Source organism: Emydura macquarii, unplaced genomic scaffold (genome assembly GCF_026122565.2).
Source record: "Emydura macquarii macquarii isolate MOO-44397 ecotype Brisbane River unplaced genomic scaffold, CSIRO-AGI_Emac_v2 contig_1827, whole genome shotgun sequence".
Taxonomy (NCBI): Eukaryota; Metazoa; Chordata; order Testudines; family Chelidae; genus Emydura; species Emydura macquarii.
This window is the reverse complement of record NW_027131964.1, coordinates 2,941,521-2,959,926: the sequence shown is the minus strand read 5'-3', so window position 1 is coordinate 2,959,926 and position 18,406 is coordinate 2,941,521.

The following is an 18,406-nucleotide window of genomic DNA, read 5'->3' as shown; positions in this document are numbered from 1 at the left end:
AACAATTTAAGAAAATGTGATATAACAGACTTAGATTAAACGTCACCACTAATTCAGATCAGCAGGGGACAGTTCATTAAATCAATTAACAAATAGTTTACAGAAATAAATGAAACTTATCTAACTTGCATTTAACTCTGCCACCGTTTACCCCACCCCTGAGTGTACACTCCTCCGGATTTCAGGGTTCTAACGGCTTGCATGGGCACACCTGGAGATCTGGAAGCTGAGGATAGCTCTCTGTTGATCTGGTAAATCCGTCCAGGCAAGGCAACAAAGGGCAGAACAATTCTAATTTGGGATTGTTCCAAGCTGCACAACCAGAACATGGGAGTTCTTTTAACCAGATGTCAGCTGCCTTGGGTTCTGGTGAGATCACAGGAACACTCCATCTCCCCTTAAAGCCTCTTTGCTGCCCCGCCCCCTTACAAGCACTTCCCCAAACAAGGCTGGTGGTTACTCACACTGCCTTCGCTGCAGGCCCACCTCACTCAGCTCTGGGCGCAGCAAGTCTCTGCCCTGTCTCCAGTGAAGCCCATCAACAGCCTCTGAGGCTCCCTGCTTGATCAAAGCCCCAGCAGGCTCTCAGCAGCAGCTTCTGGCTTCCCAGCAGCAGTTTAGCAGCAGCTCCTGGTATGGACAGAGCTCCATCAAGCAAACCCAGTTCCTCTCCGAAATGGAGCCCACTTACCCCATCCTCTTCCGGCATCCCCTGGAAGTGGAAGTCTCTCTCTCTCCCCCCAAGGCATCATGGGAGGTGTGGTCTCCAAAGCTGGATTGAAGCGCTCCGAGTCTTCCCCACTGGAACACTCCCAGTTGAGTTCAGAGGCCCCTCTAGTAAGGGGTGCCCACAGTTATGACAAATGGAAACATTCCATAAGGTTGAATAAGCCTCACTTTCATGGCTTCCACATCCACTGGGGTTTAACACCCTGTTTTAAATCTAATGCATCTAAATCTGTTTATGACTGCCCAATTGTTCGGCACAGACAGTGTTGAAGATTTAACGTTACTTGACTACCTTTGCTACTGCCCTGCATAGTTACACTTGTGCAAAATATTCTGATATGAATTTGTGCCCAAAGGGAAAATCAACTGTATAACTGTTTACTTAGGTACACATTTACTACAATTGTGTGAAATTCTGAATGTTACAGTCCAAATATGGACTATAACTTTTATACAATTTCAGCACACCCCGTTCCTACACCAAGCACAAATATAGTATTTATGAGACTATTCTCCCCTGAGTTAACTCATGGGCACAAACTGAGTCATAGATTCCAGAATGTGGGAACATTTCCATTTCTCTGATGTTGTATTGCCATTTCCCAGCTTGTTCACGGTATGACATCATGCTATGAGAAAACAAGAGAAGTTAAGCTAGAAAGGGTAAGAAAAGCTCCATGAATAATGCATTAGACATTTGGAAAAATGGATATAAAATACATTTCAGATGCAGATCAGGACACTGAGATATTTTTGCAAGTCCAGTAGTGAGCACTTGTTGTTTTTTCAATTCACTTTATTTAAATTTTTTCATGTTTTCATGAGTCAATTTGGTGGGTTTGACTTTTTTGAAAAAAATGCAGCAAAAATGTTTTTTTAACATCCGACAACTTGAACTGCTACCCACTTCTCTGGTTCACTTATAAAATAGAAGTGGAAGTGGTAGACATGCTGCAATATAGAACCACATATTTTGAATGCCCTCAGAATACAGCCTTTTTCAAAAATTTAAATTACAGATGAATTAGTTCAAATATTGTTGTTATTGATTTTTTGTAGTAGAAAATTGGGTAGGAGAACAGATGAAGTCTGCATAGTGGTATTAGCACAGCTTCCATAGCAAGTGACAGTGTGGAACTACACTTGCTGAGGGGAAGTACAATGCCTTTTGGAGCTTCCTGGTTTCACCAGGAAGAGTAATTTGCTACATTTCTTTAAACAGTGTAGCACATTCCCTCTTACTCTGCTAGTTGATGTGGTGTTCAGTGATCACTCAGTGTTTAAGGTGCAAGCAAGAGATCTATTTTATTTTATGTACAATTCCAGCTGGCTGTGCATAACAAGAGTTTCACAGAATCCTGTCCAGATTCTTGGTCTGGGAAGCTCAGCTCTTAAAGGCACAGTCTACACATCCATAGCTGGCACTTAAGAGAGGCACAGATAGAGCGCCTCCTAATCTCTGCCCTGGTCTTTCCCCTTTACAGTGTGCTGCTTTAAATGTTGGGGAACAACACAATAGTTCTTGTGCTCCTTTGAGTGCCAGAATTGCTGTTCTATGTTGGCCTTATGCAGACTGTGCAAGGGGGAAGGGCAGTGTTGTTAATCCTTTGTCTCCAGTGTGGCTGAGGAAAGATCTAGCCACAATCTAGGAGAGCAGGGGGTAAAATGGGACCAGCTGGGGCATCTAATAAAAAGGGTCTTTTTGGTAAGAATGAACTTTTATATGGCTGAACTTCTATACAATTCAATGGATGGTGATGATGATGATGATGTAACACCCAGAGACCCCAGTCATGATGAGGGCTGTATTCTGGTAGGTGCTGTACACACAGAGGAAGTCATGATACTTGCCCCAAAGAGTTTACAATCTAAAATGACAAGAAACAACCAGTGAGTACAATACACAATAAGAGGAAAAGGGGGTGTGGTCACACAGGTGCAGCAATAGATTGCATGATTACTTTGGCTAGCTAGTGCACAGCTTGACAATGAGAGTGTTTGAGAGAGAGATCAAGAGAGAGTTTGAATACTTCTTCCTTTCAACATTCTGATAGAACTGTGAGAAACTTGTTACTTTCAATTTACAGGGATTTGTGCAAATATTTTCTTTGACTTTGTGGATTTTTACCTTCTGAATTTCACTTTGAGTTTCAGGTTTGAACAACCCCTGTTGTGTTTCAGCAGGTTTCTCATCAAAATCACTAACTCATGTTTGTTCAGCAATGGATCAAGGTTTGTGAACCTTACCAGTCTTTTCAGTGAACCGGCACTAAGTTTCAGGTGTGTAATGAAATTCCAAACCAGGTGAGTTTCACATTGCCATGGATTTCATTGAGAACATTTTGTGCAGCTCCAAGTTCTGCATTTCTGCTTCCATATGAAATGAGGACATTCAGAGAAACACAAGAATTAACAACAAATAAAAGCAAAATTAATTAGCCAGATATTTTCAGACTTTAAAAATGGCTCATGCATGATTGATCTTACTGTCTCCAAACTAGTGTAGTTTGATTTAATTGGCTGAAAACAAGTCATTTGAGAAGTAAGATATAGTTAGATCAAGGATGTCAAACTCATCTTCAAAGCAGTTTAAATACATTAACTAATTAATCTTCTCACAAACCTGTGAGTTGGGTAGGATAGTATTATTATGAAACACAGGCTAAGAGCCATCCTTTTAAGCTTGGAGGAACACAAATGCTGCTCCATCTTTGTACCCCAAGAGTACAAATTACCTAGAAAACCAGTGTGGAGGAGGTAGATGAGAGAGGACACAACTGTCTCTACTTTACTGCCCCACAGAGCTGGCCAGACATGCCAAAGGGATGGCTACATTGTGTTGTAGGGAGATATAGCTGATCTTGCACCATATTCTCACACCGTTACTCACATCTAATAGCGCCTTACGCACTGACCTCTCATTGAGTAAGGTACTCTTCAATATGAGTAAGAGAGTCAGAATATTTATTTATTTATTTATTTAAATATATGTTTCAGGCTGGATTGTGAAACCCTTACTCACACTAGGGAGTGATTACTCACACTATTAGTCTTCAGTTGTACTACTTGTAATTGCTTACCACTGGGAGTAAATGTTTCAGCACAATGAGAAAAAGTAAAATATGTCATAATTACAGCTTCACACCCTCTTCATAGCCCTTTTCATTCTAAACCTCTGTGGGGTTCCCCTGACAATCAGTTGAAGAAGGAAGGCTCGCAATTACACCTTTTGATCAGTGTGTCCTTTTGGTCTTCAGTTTCCTTCACTCCTCTTCTCCCACTGCCTTTTGAAGTTGCAAGATTCAGGAACTGTATTTAACCTGCAGTTCTTCCCAACCTGACAATATGTTTTATAAATCTTTGAATCTCTCATACTTTGTTCCCTACTGTACAGAATTAAGTGGAAATTGACTTCTGCAGAGGCCATTACCAAGATGTATCGATCTGAGAGTATAACATTTTCTTAGGCAAAACTAAAGCTAAACATAAAGGTTAGAGACTAAATATTATCTGGTCATGAAAGCTTTGGATTGTTTATGTGCCAGGACCCTATTTCTGTTTAGAAATAATCTATTCTCTTTCTTACCTTTCCCCCCCTGAACTCACAGAAAATATCTATATTTGTTTCCATGTAGTATTTCAAAGAATCTGTTTTTAAAATTTTAGTGAGGACACTGCTCTGTAGGCTTTCCCTCAGGCCTGAGAAGGGTTTGTTGTTTCTAAATTTCTGCAGCAGTTCTTTGTAATATTAGGGCAGCCTGGAGTTGAATTGTTTTCTACCTCTGGCATCAACATGAATAATGTACATTTCTATGTTCTGAGAATTAGGTAAAGTTAGTTTTCTGACATGTAATGAGCCAAGGACACCAAAAGGACAGACTTAGAGCTGCTTTAAGTTTATGTTTTTATTATAAGGCTTTTTGTTAGTTATCTGCAGCATTTCTGATTGCTGTAAATTCATGAAAATCTTTTTTTAAGAAACTTTTGTAATTTTTGTAATTTTGGGACTTTTACCTTTTTGGAAGGGGAATAGAGTGCAGTTATATAACATTTATACATTATAATAATCCTAACTCATCTCATTTGCACAGTGTTTAATAAACATCTTCAAATGGGTAAACCTAAGCATAATATTTGATTTGTTCTTTAAATTTTACCTCATCTGGAGTACACATGTACCACTAAACAAAAGCAAAATTTCAGTGACAGAAATAACATAATATACATTATTGTTGGTAGTTCTCATCAGACCGTTTTTTTATAAATAGATTGTCAAATTATCTGAATCACTATAGATCAGAATATAGTTTGCTGTTGCTTAAGGACAGCTAGAACTTGAATACATTGTCAGAGCTCTCCAAAAACTTGTTTGTTCATATCTTTCATAATTTACTCATCAACATAGGCATTATTTATATATATACATCTACTCCCCCTACTTGTGTTTGTCATCCCTTGCTGCCCTTTGTCTAATGCATGGCCTGATTCTGTAAACACTCATGGAAGTAACTTTCCTCACATAAATAATCCCACTGACTTTATTGCATATTTGCAAGTCCCTTGCACCCTAGTCAGCAACTGACTTCATGTGTGTGGATTCTCAAGACTGCATAAAGCCTCACAGACTTTGATGGGGCTTTGTGCAAGGGTGCCTCTGTGTTGGTCCTATAACATGCAGCACATGGGAGCACTATTGTGACTGTGTAGAGCTGCTCTGAAGTAACTTACTTCTAGTGACTCCATTTATACATCTAAAGTGACATAAAAACTTTATCACTACAAATCAGTTACTTCAATCTTAGCATAAAAAATTGTTTATAGTTTCAATATATTTACCAAGTTCAAATTTGTACAAACATTTTAATACACACAACCTCTCAAACATTATGTTACCCTATCAATATTAACATCCTAATGCAACCTTGTAAATATAAGAGGCCTGAGAGAAAATTCCTGACTCATAAATGATCTTTCTTGAAGACCATGTCTTTTTTGTCTCAGGAGATGCTTATTCTTCTAGTCCAGAGTGAAAACAGTGGTTCACAGCTTTTGAGTACTACCCTACAAGCTAAGGATTTCAAACCCTCTGAAAATGCAAAACCTCTGCAGTCACTAGCATAGGACCTCCGGTTGTTTCTACTCAATCAGTCTCTAACAGTAGCATGATAAATGATGTTACATTCTCAAACCTGGGGAAGACTGGACAACTTTCTTTTTCTTTCTTTCTTTTGCACACACGCACGCACACACACAGTGTCTGTTCTGAACTGTTATCACTGTTATAACTCTTATGTTTCTCTTACGGTCATGTGCTGAGTGCCTCCTTCACATGCAAACTTAGACTGAGGTATCTTCCATGCTCTAGAAGTAGAAAATAAAGAAGACCTTGAGTCTTAGAAGTTGTGTTGAATGTAAACATCCATGGTGGGAGGATAAGATCTATTTCACAGTTTTTGGGGGTCTGTGGGGATTAAATCTAAATTCCTTAAATAAGTTAATGATTTCACAGCTATTTGCATGGATGGTGTCAAAAGCCACTGTTTGTAATATGGATGTTCTAACAAAAACTGATCTCAGAAATACTTTCCTCAGTATCAAGGGTATAATAGATTGATCCCCAAGAAAAAAAATTAATCTGCTCTATAGTCCCACAACAACAGAAATCCATTAATTTCTAGATCACAAATGCTCATATCTACCAAAACAATTATATATACTATATACAACTGACTTTAACTACACCCTCCCTGCCTGGCAACAAAGGCAGTCCTGGAATTAAATTAACAAAAAAAACCTCTCAGTAAATAACATTCCCAACTCCTACTCTGCAGTACCACCCAGAGATGTGTCACAAATCCAGTCTCTCTCAAGGGCACTTAATATGCCAAGATCTACATATTTCTATAGTGAACAATAGGTGTCAAACACTCATCATTTTGTACTGGAGGAAGTACCACCTACTCCTTCAAGCAAGAAGTAATAACCTTTGCTCTCTAGGAATGTGTAGAAAGAGTTGATTTGAATGAAACATTCAAGTGCCTGGAACTGGTCAGTTACACCCAGTAGGTGCCTGGACTCATTACAGCCCTGATAATCCCTGGGATGCTTGCCTTTGAGTCCCAGGGGTGCATTTATGAGACCACTACCTTGTTCTCTAGTTGAAATTTCTTCATTTGTGTTCTCCATTTCCTGCCCAGCTCTAGTGTCTGCCAATGTAATTCTGCTGATTTCAATGCAGGTATACCAGCAGAGAATCTGGGCTAGGTTTTTCAGTACAAAATGGAGTAACAGATAGTATTAGGAAATAGACACTGCCCTTTCCACTGAGTCCCTAATTTTTGGATCTTGAATTAGGTAACTTTATACTTTCTTGTTATACTTCAATGAAGTTCCAGCATTTAGAACTATTTCCACCACATGGAGAAACTGTGTCATCATTCAAGCTTGCTTTTAACAATGTTCCCATCCCAAATCTTGTGTAACATACCAGCATGCCATGAATAAAAGGCATTAACCGAAGCAAAATATGTGTGATCTATTAATTTGTATCCAGCTGCACCATTTCCATGTTTAAGACAGAGCAAATCTGACAGTGAGTAAAGTACATTTCTTCCACATGCACAGCATCTTCTTTACATAGCAGTAGGTAGTTAATATTATACTCATACCTTCCCACAGTGACACCTCCCTACTATGCCAAGTGTTTCATTTTGCAATGTGTAATGTTGTCAGGTTTTCAAAATATTTTTATCTTTGAATAAAAAAAAGGTCATGCTTTAAAAGTTTTAGAATGTTTTGATAGAAATCAATATTGTGAAGGTCAAGCTATTCACAAAACATTTTCTGAATGTTTTATTTATTGCACTTACAGTTTTACAAATTACTCCCAGGGGCTCCAACAAAATTATAATCCCTTGTCATGTTATTTCTAGGACTGCAGTACCCTGGGAAACTGGTAATTTTTTATTTAAAATAAAAAGATTTAAATGTACTATAACACCTGAAAATTGGCTTCAATCTCAGACTAAGACTAAAGATGGTAAGGCTATCCCTTTGATTGGGGCTATATTTTTGTTAGATGGTTGATGGTAAATGGATTGTAAAAGGGTTGATGGCAAGTTGTTGGGTCAATATTGTGACCTACCTTAAAGAGGGGACTATTTGTAAATCTTTAACTTCAGGATTTTACTTTTGTAATGTTCTTTTTCAAAATTTCTCTTTTTCAATCATTAAAATATTTCATAAGAAGTCATACAATTTTATAAGTACTTAGAATAATTGTCACTTAAAAATAGTTTTGCATAACTATCTTAATAGGAAAACTATATAACATCAATATATGGTAAAATTATGTGAATACATGGACTTGTATTTGATATCTTTATAGTAGCTATCTTTATAGAAAACATATACAATTTTGGCAGAACATTTTGATGATGTGTTTATATTTTGAGATGACAGATGAAAGAATAATATTTTTGAAAATTGCATTATAATGGAGCTAGTATTCCACTATAGTTAAGATTAAGAAGCCTTTTCTGTTCAAAGTCTGACTGTTCTAAGTACTCTAAAATTGATACAGTTACTTGGATTGCCTTGCAATTTGGTGTTCAAGGTAAGTCAGTGATCCATTTGGCCAGTGTGTTCCTAGATCCAACCCCCCTCCAAAAATAAAACAAACAAACAAACAAACAAAAACCAACAACCAAAAATAGCTTTTCTCAAATGAAAGTTGACCTATTCAGGTAAGGTTTTTTTGTGCACAGATAGAGATCAGACCAGGGCTCAGACGTGTGGGGGTCTCCAGCACTCTCAGGTTACCCCAACAGTGTGCCTGGCATCCAACAGCCCTTTGGGGAAAATCAAATTAAAATGTTACTTTAAAAAGAGTTTGCTTCTCTTAGGTGCTCAGCATATGTGCCACTGGAGCAGTTCTGTTGGTCAATGTTGTTTTGAATGTAATTAACCCTCAAACACTACTCTTGTGAACTCATATTGAGGCTCTCAATCTCTCTTGAGGAATCCTTCTACAAGCCATGAACCTGATTGTGGGAACCATAGACTGCGAACCCTTCATGTTTCAGCCTTCATTCCTCAAGATTCTGAGTCTGAACAGGTTAACCCCTGGGAAATCTCATTACCCTCTGTGATCTGGTTCACTGATGAGTTACTACTTAAATATGAGGATTTTGCTGATGTGTTTGACAAAAGAACGTAGACACTCTGCCACTATACTACAACTATGACTATCCCGTTGACCACCAGCTGTGAACAGATGCCACTTTTGGCCATATCTACTCCCTTTCAAAGCCAGAACTTCTGGCTTTCCATGACTACGTCCAGGAAAATCAACAAAAGGGATTTATCCATCCTTCCACATCTTCAAATGGGGCTCCAATTTTCTTTGTAAAGAAAAAAGACAGATAGAAAAGGCTCTGTATTGACTACCAGGCATTAAACAGAGTCACGATTCTAAATTCATACACTCTCCCTCTCATTAATGAGCTTTTTGAAAGACTCCATTCCTGAAAGATTTTTACTAAGCTGGATCTTCGCAGGTCCTATAACTTGATCCTGATTAGAGAGGGAGACAAGGGGAAGACTGCCTTCCATCCATGGTATGAACACTTTGAGTACTGGATCTGCTGTTCAGCTTGTTCAATGCCATAGCAACCTTCCAGTATTTCATAAATGATATCTTCAGGGATGTGTTATACTGCTATGAAGTCGTTTATCTGGAAAACATTCTCATCTTTACTGACAATCAGGCTCCTCAGGACCAGCATGTCTTCAGTGTCCTAGAAAGACTTCACCAACATCATCTATACATAAAGCCTGAAAAATGCAAGTTGACTAGGATACAGTAGAATTCCTTGGTTACATTATCTCTCCCAGGCAATTGACCATGGTCCCATGCAAGATAGCAGCAATCTTTGACTGGGCCACAGCAAAGGCATCCACGTGGTCCAATGGTTCCTAGGCTTTGGTAACTTCTACCAGTGGTTAATTGAGGGATTTTCCAGCCTAGTTTCTCCTCTAGCTGTCCTTCTGCGAAAAGAAGTCCAGTTCACCTGCTCCTTGGGATCCTAAACTGCCTTCGATCAGCTAAAGAGAAGTTCACCACATCATCCATTTTGGTTCACCAAGACCTTACTAAACCATTCATAGTGGAGGCCAACACATCCAATTTCACCTTGGGTACAGTACTGTCCCAACTGGTAGGTCCTGTCAGTTGAGTTCACCTTTGTGCCTATTACTCTTGTAAGCTAACCCTGGCAGAGAAGAATAATGATATAAAGGATTAGGAGCTCTTAGCTATCAAGGCAGCATTTGAGGAATCACAGCAGCTACTAGATGGGGGCAGGTTCCCTGTCCAAATACTCACAGAATTCAAGAAACTGGAATATATTTGAACAGCCAGACACTTCAACCAACGACAGATCCACTGGTCCCTCTCCTTTACCCGGTTTGACTTCATAATTGTCTGCTGCCCAGGAGCAAGAAATGGGAAGGCTGATGCCCTGTTCCATAATGCTGAGCACTTGGAATGGGGTGAGAGAACTCCCCCTATGATTCTAAAGGCATCCAACATCATCAGTGGCACAGTAAACAACAACATAATGGAGTTAATTTGTGCTTCGTTAACCAATGACACGTTAGCTGCTCAGATCCATCAGGCTCTGGAGAATGCTGTTGCCCCACCAGCCCCCACATTCAGGTTCAAGATTGGGTACTCTACCATAAATATCGTATCTATGTTCCAAAGGGGCAACCAAGGCTGCAGGTTCTTAAGTTATGTCATGATGTACCCTTTGCAGGGCACTTTAGCCACCTCAAGACTTGGAGATTAATCACAAGTAGTTTCTGATGGTCAAGCTTGCACACCTCAGACAAGAGCTACATAAGATCCTAAGATCTGTGTGCCCAGATCAAGTGCTCCTACTCAAAACTACTTGGCTTTCTCCAGCCCATGCCCATTCCACCTCAACCATGGGATACCATTTCTGTTGACTTTATTGTGGATCTGCCACCTTCCCAGGGACATACAATGATCCCAGTTGTGGTTGACCTCTTAACCAAACCAGCACACTTTGCCCCCTGCCATGCCATCCCTACTGTTCAGGAAATGACTTGCCTCCATGGATTGCCATCAAGCATCATGTTGCACCATGGTTCTCAGTTCATTTATTCATTCTGGCAGGAATTTATAAAATTATAAAATTTCTGGAGACTGAGCCTCTCCTCTCAACCGCCTACCATCCATACGCTAATGGACAAATGGAACAGGTCAATCAGATTATTGAACAATACCTGCACTGGTTCTTGAACTATCACCAGGACAACTAGTTGTCTCTGCTTCCATATGTGGCATTTGCTTACAATAATGCCACATGTGTCTCTACCCAGCAAAGCCTATTTTTTGCCAACTACGGTTTTCACCCCCCGTTTTGCCAGATGTCCCCACAAACTCTCCAGTATCAGCTGTCACAGATCTAGCTACCCATCTCCACCAGGAACCTCAGGAATTCAAAGATCACTTACAAGCAGCCAAGGAAGCATATAAATGTCACTCTGACTCGGACTGTCATCTGCCCCTAACCTTGCCATAGGAGACAAAGTCTGGCTGTCCACCTGCAATCTTAAATGTATTCATTCCTCAGCCAAACTGGACCACCAAAATTTGGGCCCTCTCAAGACGGAGGCACGGATCAACCCAGTCACATTCAGATTGCAATTACCCAAGTCCCTGGAGATCTAACCTGTATTTCATGTCTCGCTTCTGAAGCCATACACGGAGCCAGTCACAGAGGCTCACGATACAACTGCTCAAATATTACCTAACAATATGGGATACAGAAGTCACAAGCGAAATTAATGCATGTAGCAACTCACTAAAGTCTAATCACTAAACATATTCTTATAATTCTTACAAGTCAAATACCTATTTAAATAATACTAATGTAGCCCATTTGCCTAATAGGGAGATATCTTTTTAATAGATCTATGAGGTAGGGGAGGAATGAGTTGTGTCTGGGTCATTGTTGCTAGGCAGATACACGATTAGCATACCACTCCCAGAAGTTTCTGGAATTGGGTGGTAGTTTTGGGCATGCACAATAGGTTCCCTGTAGCTGGACTCAGAATCCACTGAGGGCAGCAGCTTTACAAAAGGATATGTGACCTGTATGGGTTGGGAGAAACTGAGCTATGGGAGCAGAAAGCAGGCTGTCGCCCCACCCCAAACTCTGAAGCATGTTGCAACAGGTTAGTGCTACTGTCATCCTTCCAGCAGGGAAGCCCTGTCTCTGTCAATATTAGACATAGAAAGGAGAAATTGGGAGGGAAAACTATTTTTTTAATTTTAATTGCACACTTTCAATGTGATTTGATTTTAGCCAAACTGTTTTAGTTGAATTGTCTCAACGAGTCTGGTTCACCACCTATTCTCTTATTTAAATGATGAGGAAAGAGTCATTTAAATTTTGCTAGTCTCAATTTCGTTTTTGTCTTGTAACAGGGTTTTTAAAATGTATATACTTATTCTGAGTGTCTGGCTAATTAGTTAGCTGACTGGCTGACTAGCTAACTGAGTGTTTCAGCACAGGAGGAGGAAGAGTCAGCATGGATTCCAGTTGGATGTTTCTGTAAACAAGAGGAAAGAAGATATTGTTGTAGTGCTTTTGACTCAGCAGACTGTATAGATTTTGGTGACTAAAGACTATAACTGAGACTCAAGTGAACTCAACCTAATATTTGGGAATTATGAGTTACTTTTCACAGTATTTCTGTGGGGACTAACCTATTTAGATTTCATTTGTTTTCTTTATTTATATGTATGTATAAATGTGAAGATAGTGTATGTGGATTATAAAGTTGCCTTGTTATGTTATAGAAATGAAGTTGTTGTAAGTTATTATTGTTATTATGATGATGATTATAATGTTTCTTTATCATTATAAGATTTTATTAAAATGGCACTGAAGAATTAAGTTAATTCCTTTTGGACTTGATTGTGGGGATGTTGACCCTGAGCAATCCTTGCTGAAAATCCTCAATGACTGAATTCTGGGTGTCCACGTGCTTTTCTATGGAAGTTGTTCTTAGACACTAGGAGAAGGGGAGTGAAGTGAATTCAAAAGCCCACCCAAAGGTTATACTAAAACACAGGTGATCCAGACTAGTTCCAGCCATGTATTTCTCAGTGTTCAATTGAGACATTGGGACCTTGCCATGAGTTGGCATCTGATCTGCCAGCATCACAAATTTCCAGAGTAATAATGAGCAAGCAGCTGCTCAGTGTCCCACTGGGATGAGTGGGGAGGATGAGATTTGCTGGTTTGTTCTCTTCCTCTGCCTGGAAGCTCAGCAGGTTGGAGGGGCAGGTGGGCAGTTCTTTCAGCAACCTGTCAATGTTCCACAGTGGGAAATGAGGTAATTAATAGACAAAGCGACAGCACAGACCAAAAAGCAGCCAGCCAGGAACTACATATCAATTTCAGGATGGAGCCAGGTTGCTGGGTCTTCAGAGGAGCCGCAGCAGCAGAGAGCATCCCACCCTGAGGGACTGTGTAGGAACCCAACAGTTAAATAATTCCAGGTAGATCCAGGCCTCAAAGAGGAGATTATCCATTCTTGCAGGGCTACAGAGGAGTCTGGCAGGAATGCTGATACTGGGGAGGAACATGGCTTCAGGAACACAGGTGGCAGCTCTACAGCAGAGCTTATTTCCTTCCAGACTATAGTACAAAGACTGAATTTTGGAATTGGATCGCAGATTCCCCGAGCAGCAGAGGCCTTGTCTCTGCCATGTTATAGAGCATTAGGTGGGATGGAGCCAGGCCTCATGTTCTACCCCAGCAGCAGCAGATCGTCCATGAAAGTCTAGATAGGAGACCAGCAGTAATGTTAACCGAGAGGTTGGAATCAGGTCCCAATGTCTCCCAAGTAGTTTAAGCCTCCCACCATACAGGTGCAAGCAGGCCTTAGGATCACCACTGCAGGAGCCTCGAATCATAGGGACCTCAAGAGGTCATCTAATCCTGCTCTGAGACAGGACCAAGTAAACTTAGACCATCCCTGACAGGTGGACTTGAGCACTGTCCTCTTTATAACATCACTTAACATATTTGAAGACAGTTATCAGGTCCCTGTCTTCTTTTTTGAAGACCAGTTTTTGTAACCTTTCCTCAAAGGTATGGTTTTCTAAATCTTTTATCATTTTTTGTTGCTCTCATCTTCACTCTCTCCAATTTATCCACATCTTTCCTAAAATGTGGCACCCAGAACTGGACACAGTACTCCAGCTGAGGTCTCATCAGTGCTGAATACAACAGGACAATTACGTACTGTGTCTTACATACAACACTCCTGTTAATATACCCCAAAATTATATTAGACTTTTTTGCAACTGCATCACATTGTTAACTCTTTCAATTTGTGATCCACTATAAACCACAGATCTTTTTAAGCAGTATTACCACCTACCTAGCGTACTACCACCTACTATTCCCCATTTTGTAGTTGTGCATTTGATTTTTCCTTCCTCTAAGTGAAGCATTTCACACTTAACTTTATTGAATTTCATCTCGTTGATTTCAGACCAATTTTCCAATTTGTCAAGGTCCAGTCCTGTCCTCATAAGTGCCTGCAACCTCTCTGCTTGGTGTCATCCACAAATTTTATAAGTATACCCTCCACTCTATTATCCAAGTCATTAATGGAAATTATTTAGTAGTACCAGACTCAGGACTGACCTCTGGTTGTCCCCATTAGATGCGCCCTCCCAGTAAACCATTGGTAACTACTCTTTGAATATAGTATAATAAGTTAATCTAGCTCACACTTCTGTAGTCTGTTTATGATAATGTCATGTAGGATTGTGTCACAAGCATTACTTAAATCAAGATATATCACTTCTACTGCAATGTCCCTAACTACTAGGCCAGTAACCCTGACAAAGAAGGAAATTAGGTTGGATTGACATGATTTTTTTCTTGACAAATCCATGCTAGCAATTCCATATAACCTTACTATACTGTAGGTGCTTGCAAATTGATTGTTTAATAATTTGGTCCAATATTTTGCCCATTATAGAAGTTAAGCTGACTAGTCTATAATTTCCCAAGTCCTTTTTTGTTCCTTTTTTTAAAGATAACTACTGTTTACCCTTCTCCAGTCCTCTGGGATCCTACCCATCCTCCATGAGTTCTTGACGATAACTGCTAATGGTTCCAAGATTGCTTCAGGTCATTCCATAACTACTCTAGGATGAATGTAATCAGGTCTTGCTGATCTGAATATGTCTAACATATCTAAATATTCTTTAATTTGTACTTTCTCTATTTTGGTTTGAATTCCTTCCCCCTTGTTTTTAATATTAACTATGTTGAATATCTGATCACCATTAAACATTTTAGTGAAGACTGAAGCAAAATAGCTTTTCTTCCCCACTATATAGAGGACCTACTTTCTTTCACCTTTCTCTTGCTCCTAATGTATTTAAAGAACCTTTTTTATTGTCTTTTATGTGTCTTGCTAGGTGTAATTCATTTTGTGCCTTAGCCTTTCTGATTTTGTTCCTACAGCCTTGTGCTATTTTTTTGTATTTCTTCTTAACAGTTCCTCCATGTTTCCAATTTTTATAGGATTTCTTTTTGATTGGAATAAGTGTCAGTTATACATTCACTATTGTCTCGCTGAGAAACTGCCAGCTCTCCAGAACTCCTTTTTTCTTAGATTTTCTTCCCCTGGGTACTTACCTACATGGGAGTAGTTTGGGGGAAAATGGGGGTGTTGCCCCAGAAACTGCAAGCCTTGGGCAGGCGTGAAATTTGTCCACCCATGCATGATCCTGTTGGCCTGGCTAAAGCTGCCCTCCTCCCAAATATAGAAGTCAAACTACACCTATTCTTACCTGCCAGTTCTCTGAGTTTATTAAAGTCTGTGTTTTTGAACTCCACTGTTTGTGTTCTGCTGTGTTCACTCCTTCCTTTCCTTAGAATTATTAAATCTTTCCACCTTCAGATGCACTATCAATTCTTCCTCTTGTTCAGAATCAAGTCTAAAATGGCTTTCCCCCTGGTTACCTCCTCCACTTTCTGAAACAAAAAGTTTTCCCCAATACATTCCTAGAACTTATTGGAAATTTTATTTTAGTGTATTACTTTCTGCACAGTTGTCTGGGTAGCTAAAGTCCTGCATTACTACCATGTTTCGTGTTTTAGATATTTCTGTTATTGCTTCTAGAAATGTCTCATCCATTTCTTTTTCCTGATTTGGTGTATAGTAGACCCCTACCATGATGTCACCCCTGTTTTTCCCCCTTTTATCTGTACCCTGAGATTTCAACAGGTCTGCTCCTAACCTCCTTCTGAACCTCAACACAAGTGTTTATATCCTTGATGTATAATGCAAAATCTCCTTTTTTACCCTGCCTGTTGTTCTTGAACAAGCTATACCCCCTATACCAATAGTCCAGTGATGAGATTTATCCCACCAAATGTCTATGATGCCAATTAAGGCATCATTTAGCTTATATACTAATATTTGCAGGTCTTTCTGTTTATTCCCCCTACCCTTTCATTTATATATAGGTATCTAAGATGTTAAGCAGATTTATTCACTGATTTTCCTCTTGTTGCTCTTATGACTCTATTGTAATTTTCCATCTCCTTCTCCCCCTGCCAACATCTAGCTTTCTGGTAAGGTCACCTTTTTAATGCTCACCTGTGGGCTTTTGTCACTTGCCCCCTTTGAATCTAGTTTAAAGCCCTCCTCACTAGTTTGTTGAGTCAGTGCTTGAAGATGCGCTTCCCCATCTCTTCGCAGTGGACTTCCTTCCTGAAAGAGCATCCCATGACTGAGAAAACCAAAGCAATCCCATTGATACCAACTGCACAGCCATGCATTCATCTCCAGGTTGCACGTGTCCCTGCCTGGGCCCTTATCCTCAACCAGGAGGATAGATGAGACACGATTTGTGCCTCTGACTCCTTCATATTTGCTCTCAGAGCTCTGAAGTCACTGCTAATCTGCTCATAGAATCATAGAATCATAGAATATTAGAGTTGGAAGGGACCTCAGGAGGTCATCTAGTCCAACCCCCTGCTCAAAGCAGGACTAACCTCAGCTATATCATCCCAGCCAGGGCTTTGTCAAGCCTCAGCTTAAAAACCTCTAAGGATGGAGATTCCACCACCTCCCACTCCCTAGGTAACCCATTCCAGTGCTTCACCACCCTCCTAGTGAAAAACTTTTTCCTAATGTCCAACCTAGACCTCCCCCCCGTAACTTGAGACCATTGCTCCTTGTTCCGTCATCTGCCACCACCAAGAACAGCCTAGCCCCATCCTCCTTGGAGCTCCCTTTCAGGTAGTTAGAATCATAGAATCATAGAATCATAGAATATTAGAGTTGGAAGGGACCTCAGGAGGTCATCTAGTCCAACCCCCTGCTCAAAGCAGGACTAACCTCAGCTATATCATCCCAACCAGGGCTTTGATAGAATCATAGAATATTAGAGTTGGAAGGGACCTCAGGAGGTCATCTAGTCCAACCCCCTGCTAGTTAAAGGCTGCTATCAAATGCCCCCTCATTCTTCTCTTTTGCAGACTAAACAAGCCCAGTTCCCTTAGCCTCTCCTCATAAGTCCTGTGCTCCAGCGCCCTAATCATTTTTGTTGCCCTCCGCTGTACTCTCTCCAACTTGTCCACATCCTTTTTGTAGTGGGGGGCCCAAAACTGGACTCAATATTCTAAATGCTGCCTCACCAATTCCGAATAGAGGGGAATAATCACTTCCCGCAACCTGCTAGCAATGCCCTCCTAATGAGCCCAATATGCTATTAGCCTTCTTGACAACCAGGGCATACTGCTGACTCATATCCAGCTTTTTATCCACTGTTACCCACAGGTCCTTTTCTGCAGAACTGCTGCCTAGCTCATTGGTCCCCAGTCTATAGCTGTGCATGGGATTCTTCCTTCCTAAGTGGAGGACTCTGCACTTTTCTTTGTTGAACCTCATTAGATTTCTTCTGGCCCAATCCTCCAGTTTGTTTAGGTCCTTCTGTATCCTATCCCTACCTTCCAGCTTAGTGTCATCCACAAACTTAGTGTCCCCAGCTTAGTGTCCCCCCAGCTTAGTGTCATCCGCAAACTTGCTGAGGGTGCAATCTACCCCATCCTCCAGATCATTAATGAAGATGTTGAACAAAACTGACCCCGGGACCAACCCCTGGGGAACTCTGCTTGTGACCGGTTGCCAGCTAGACATGGAGCCATTGATCACTACTCGTTGAGCCCTATGCTCTAGACAGTTCTCTATCCATTTTATAGTCCATTCATCCAACCCATACTTCTTTAACTTGCTGATAAGAATACTGTGAGAGACAGTATCAAAAGCTTTGCTAAAGTCAAGGTATATCACATCCACCACCTTCCCTACATCCACAGAGCCAGTCACATCATCATAGAAAGCAATCAGGTTGGTCAGGCATGACTTTCCCTTGGTGAATCCATGTTGACTGTTCCTGATCACCTTCCTCTCTTCCAAGTGCCTTAAAATGGATTTCTTAAGGACCTGCTCCATGATTTTTCCAGGAATTGAGGTGAGGATGACCAGTCTGTAGTTCCCTGGATCCTCTTTCCTCTCTTTTTTGAAGATGGGCACTATATTTGCT